Source organism: Chinchilla lanigera, unplaced genomic scaffold, assembly GCF_000276665.1.
Source record: "Chinchilla lanigera isolate Chin_1 unplaced genomic scaffold, ChiLan1.0 scaffold00074, whole genome shotgun sequence".
Classification (NCBI taxonomy): Eukaryota; Metazoa; Chordata; class Mammalia; order Rodentia; family Chinchillidae; genus Chinchilla; species Chinchilla lanigera.
Window position 1 is genome coordinate 2,923,421 of NW_004955475.1, and position 6,069 is coordinate 2,929,489.

A 6,069-nucleotide genomic window follows, 5' to 3' on the forward strand; every position below is an offset into this window, starting at 1 on the left:
GATGCCAGACCCCAGGCACTTATTGTCCATGCTGCCCTTCTCAGTGCAGGGGAGATCTCACTGCATTCCTTTGGCCTAGCCAGTTCTGGAGCCCCAGGCGCTTCCTGTGGAGGCTGCCCTTCTTGTGGTGTAGGGGGATGGGTTAGGCCCCGGTTTCTCTGGCCAAACTGGTTGCAAAGTCATGGGTGTTTACCCCACTGGCTGCCTCTCTCATGGTGTAGGGGGATGGGTCAGGCCCTGGGTTCATCTGTCCAAACTGTTTGCCAAGCCCTAGTTTCTTACCACACTAGCTGTCCTTTCAGGGGTGCAGGGGATAAGGCTTAGGCACTGCATTCCTCTGCTCCAGCCTGTTGCTGATCCCCTGGTGCTTCCTGCACTGGTGTGCTGGCTGCCCCTCTCGTGGTGCGGGGGAAATGGAACAGGCACTGTGTTCCTCTGGCCCAGCCCATTGTAGGGACCCAGGAACTTCCTGCACTGGCTGCCCTTCTCAGAGTGAGATCAGTTTTTTAAATTTATTCCTTGGTTGATGGGCATTTGTCCTGTTTCCAAGATTTGGCTATTATTGTGCTGCTATAAACATAGGTGCACTTACATTTCTGTGGTACACTGTTTTTAATTCTTCTGGGAAAATGCCCAGAAGAGGAAAAGCGCGGTCAAATGGGAGCACAAATTCTAGTTGCTGAGACATATCAGTAATGATTTCCACAGTGGTTGCACCAGTCTACTTTCCCATCAGAAGTGGAAAATTGTTCTTCTTTCCCCACATGCCCTCCAGCATTTGTTACTGCTTGATTTCTTGAAGAAAGTCATTATTTTTGAGTGAGATTGAATCTCAGTGGTGTTTTAATTTGTAATACTTGCATGACCAATGATGTGAAACTTTTTCACATGTATTTATTTGCTATTTGTATTTTCTCATCTGAGAAGTGCATATTTATCTCAGATGCTATTTTTATTGGGGCTTTGGGTTTGTTCACACAAAAAGTGAAATGCTTAGGAATCAACCTAACAAAGGAAGTAAAAGACTACACATTGAAAATTACAGTACTCTGAAAAAGATCAAAGAGTATATCAGAAAATAGAAAGATATCCCCTGCTCATGGATAAGAAGAACAAACATAGTAAAAATGGACATACTTCCAATATTGATATACAGAGTTAATGCAATCCCCATCAAAGTATCATTAGCATACCTTACAGATCTAGAGAAAACATACCTGAAATTCATTTGGAAATAGAAGTGACATTGAATAGCAAAAGCAATTGTGGAGAACAAAGGCAAAACAGGAGGCAACAAAATCCCTGACTTGAAATTATGCTACAAAGGTACTGTGATAAAATCAGCACGGCACTGTCAAAAGTATACCACACTTGAGGATTAGTGGAACAAATTAGAAGATGTAGACACAGCTTCAAACACACTTAGCCACTTTATTTTTGATAAAGAGGACAAACGTGCTCAGTGGAAGAAAGATATTCTCTTTAATACATGTTGCTGGAAAAACTGGTTTTCCACATGCCAGAGACTAAAATCAGTCCCTGTCTATCACCATGTACTAAGCTAAAATCCAAATGCATCAAATATCTTAATATTAAAACAGAAAATTAAATGTGTTGGAAAGGAAAATAGAAAGAAATCTTGAAGACGTAGGTGTATGCAGATACTTTCTAAGACAACCTAAATCACATGGGAAATACTCCAAAGAATAAACAACTGGGATATTATCTTACTAAAAAGTTTTGAACATTAAAAGAAATCACCAGAAGTGTGAAAATACAACCCACAGAATGGGAAAAATAATTTAGTCAGTTGTGTCCCAGACAAAGGACTTTTACCTGCCCACGATTTTATTATCTTGTTCTAAGCAAACAGAATAGTAGGTGCTAAGGAAGTATGAATTCTATGTCATATAGGAAATGAATTAAGTGAGCAGAAATATTTTTTGGAGAAGAAAGAAGATAAAACATTTGTGGGATCATGATATAGAAAGAGTAGACTTGCTCTATATTTTTTCAGAGGTTAGTCTCAGAACCTATTAGTAGATATCTCATAAAGGCATAATTAAATTAAGCATAATAAAGTTTGAGTATCCCTTATCCCAAGTGTTTTATTTTTTATTTTTTATTTTTTTTTGGTTTTTCTCCGGTACCGGGAACCGAACTCATGACCTTGCGCTTGCCAGGCAGGCGCTTCTGCCGCTGAGCTAAATCCCCAGCCCCTATCCAAAGTGTTTTAGATGAGAAGAGTTTTGGATTTTAGATGTTTTAAGTTTTGGAAGTTTGTGTATATACATGATGAGATATTTTAGAAATGGAACCCATATCCATTTTATGCAAGTAGCTTGAGTGTAATTTTACACAATATGTTTATTGTGCCTTTATTCTTATGACAACTCATTACATGAAGTCAGCTGTGGAATTTTCCACTTACAGTGCTATGTCAGCATACAGAAACTTTCAGATTATCAACTCTGTATTATCTCTAAGGTTTTACTGAAGAATTATTTTTTATTCTCTTTAATTGTTTCAGCAATCTTTCATTCTTACATCTGATAATCTAAGCAAAGTAGTTGACGATAGTGGTATGCAATGTAACAACCACTGCTGATTTGTATTAATTTGTCTTGAGACCCTGTATCACTTTGAATGTTTTTGCTTTGATTTGTTTATGTTCGTGATACTGGTATGCTGCTACTGTTGTATTTTTTTTGTTTGTTTGTTTCTCCTGTACTACTCTGTTTAAAATAAAATAAAATAAAATAAATAACCGAAGCTTTCAGATTATGGAACGGTTTGGACTTTCAGATTAGGTATGCTCAACCTGCAGCAGAAAAGCAGTATGTAATGCTTATATGTTCTGAGCATATTATATATACATATGAATTTTCATAATACTTTTTCATTTTTATCCTTATTCCTTTCCTTCTCTTCTCACTTGTCCCTCCCTTGTTTCCCTCTCCATCTAAATATTTTTCCAGTATTTATCCTCTAATTTGGTCCTTATTTACCTTTTGAGTTTTTCACACAAGAGGAACAGTGGAATATTTAAAAATGAGTGTCTGAATTATTTGTTAAAATTATGTTCTCAAGGTGCATCTATTTGCCTAAAAAAATCTCAAGTTCATGTTTCTTTATGGTAGAGCACTACTCCACTGTATATAACAATGACACTTTCTTTATCCATTCATCATCCAATGATGGGCATATGTGCTGTTTCCAAGATTTAGCTATTATAAATTTTGATGTTAAAAACATGGTCTGTATATATCACTGTGGTATGATGCTTTTAACTGTTTCAGGAAAACACCAAGAAAGGGAATAGCTGGGCCAAGTGAGATCACTAGTTTTAGTTTTATGATGACTCTTTATACTGATTTCCACAGTGGTTGTACCAATTTACACTAACAGTGGACAAGGATTCCTTTTCCCCGTAGCCTCAACAGCATTTTTTATTGGTCAATGCCTTTATGATAGCCATTTTTCTGGAGTGAGATTAAATTTCATTGTTGCTTTAATTTGTGTTTCTTGAATGACCAGTGTTGTTGAACTTTTTTTCATATATTTATTTGTTGTTAAAAAGTAGAAACAAAGTTTTATAAATGGGGAGGGGAAAAAGGACTGAAGGGACGGGAGGAGAGTGGGAAAAAATTAACATATGTTACATTCAGGTAGAAATTTCTTGTGATGAATGTGATTTTTATGTATGAAAAATGTTCTAATAAATTTCACAATAAAGAATAAATTTGGGTTGTTTTAAAACAAAAAATTTCATAATCTTAGCTTGTTGTGGTGTTACATGCTTGTAATCTCAGCACTCTGAGACACTAAGGCAAAAAGATCACAATTTGAGCCCAGCCTAGGCAATTCAGTGAAATCCTGTCCCAAAATAAAAAATAAAAAAAGTCCTGGTGGACAACTGGCTAAATTTTTTCCCTCTCTTTGGTTTGTCTTCTCACTCTGTTGGTGATTTCTTTTGATGTAGAAAAGCTTTTTAGTAAGACCACTCCCCAGTTGTTGATGCTTTGAAGTATTTCCCATGTGATCTGGGTTTTGTTCATGAACTCTCTCCTACATCTATGTCTTCAAGAATTCTACCTATGTTCTTTTCCAGTACATTTAGTGTTTCTGTTTTAATGTTTGGATATTTGATCCCTTTTGCCTTTAGTGCATGTTGATAAACATGGGTCTAGTTTTAATCTTTGGCATGTGGAAAACCAGTTCTTCAAATTCAAAGACCCAATCCAAAAATGAGCATCTCAGATGAATACACACCTCTCAGGTGAAGAAATACAAATGGCAAATAAATATAGGAAAACATATTCAACATCATTGGTCATTCAAGAGATGCAAATTAAAACAACACTGAGATTCCATCTCACACCAGAAAGAATGGCTATCATCAAGAAAACAACCAGTAACAAATGCTGGAGGGGTTGTAAGAAAAAAGGGTCCTTTCTCCACTGTTGACAGGAGTACAGACCGGTATGACCACAGTGGAAATCAGTATGGATATTCTTCAGAAAATTATGATTAAACCTCCCATTTGACCCAGCTATCCCTATTCTTTATATCTTCCCAGAAGAATTAAAAACATCATACCACAGGGATATATGTGCACTCATTTTTATAGCAACACAGTTTGTAATAGCTAAATCTTGGAAACAACCCAAATGACCATCATCCAAGGAATGAATAAAAAATATTCTTTTTATATAGTGGAGTAATACTCAGCCATAAAGAAGAATAAACTTGAGATCATTTATAGGTAAGTGGATGCAACTTGAAACCATACTTGTAAGTGAAATAAAGTAGACTCACATGTGTAAACTTTGTATTGTCTCCCTAGTGTGAGAATTTGAAAGAGTATATAAGGACCAAAATGTATAATAGATATAGAATGGGAAGAAATTGTTCAAAAAAAAAAAGGGAACTAGGATATGGGAAAGGGGAAAGGAGGTAAGTGAAAGAAAAAATACAGGATACTTATATTACTAGTTTCTCTTAGTTCACTGAAAAGAAAGGTTTGTACAAATATCACTTGAAGAATTTTTATGCCCATATCTTGTACTCTGAGTAACTACTTTAAAGATAGCAATATACACTGTGTTAATTATTTTTATTATTCTGTTGTTTTGTTATGAAATTTTGCTTTACTTTTTTTCCATAAAAAATGATGTAAGAAATGGTCTTGATGACGTAGCTCAGTGTGAAGGCGCTGGGTTCCATTCCTAGTACAGCACACATACACACACGTTACATAATCCTCACTCTTCCTCGTGATAAGTACTTCCATAATCTCCATTTTACAAATGATTGAACTCAGGCCCATATAGGTTACATAACTTATGCAATGCCAGGCAGTTAATAAATTGGGGAAGCCAGTATTAACATCCTTCAATACTTCTAGCTCTAAGTTATTTCATTCAAAATCCATTTTTTGGGGTATTTGCTATGTAACTGGCCCTATGCTCAGAGTGGAAAGCATGAGAATGATTGACTACTGATGATTACTATCCTTATCATCAATAGCTAACAGTCAAATATGTAAGATTAACACATTAAAAGATAGGTATATTATAATATAGTGAACTCTATGAAGGAGGTATGCCACGGTGTTATAAAAGCCAAAATTACTCAGCCATGGTCATGTACAACTGTAATGCAGCACTCTAGGAGGCTGTTGCAGGAGGATAACACAGATTTCCAAACTCTTTCCACAAAGTAGTTCCAAAAGTTCCTCAACCACATGGTCAGGCTATATCACAGGAACAGCCCTACTCTCAGTATTTAAATCTGTCTTAGTTACTTTTCTCATTGCTGAGCCAAAATAACTGACATGCACAAGTTAAGGGAGGAAAGGATTATTTAGCTCACAGTTTGTACATGTATCAGTCCATAGTTGGCTTGCTTCAAGGCAGGGTGACATGGCAAAGGGGAATCACAGAGGAGAAACGATCCTTGCCATGCAGGGCGGGTAGAAGGCAGTAGGCAGTGGGCAGTGAGCAGCAAGCCGCAGCGCCTTCTTTCTATTCCTTTATATTCTGCACAAACTGTAAGCGTTTTAATGCC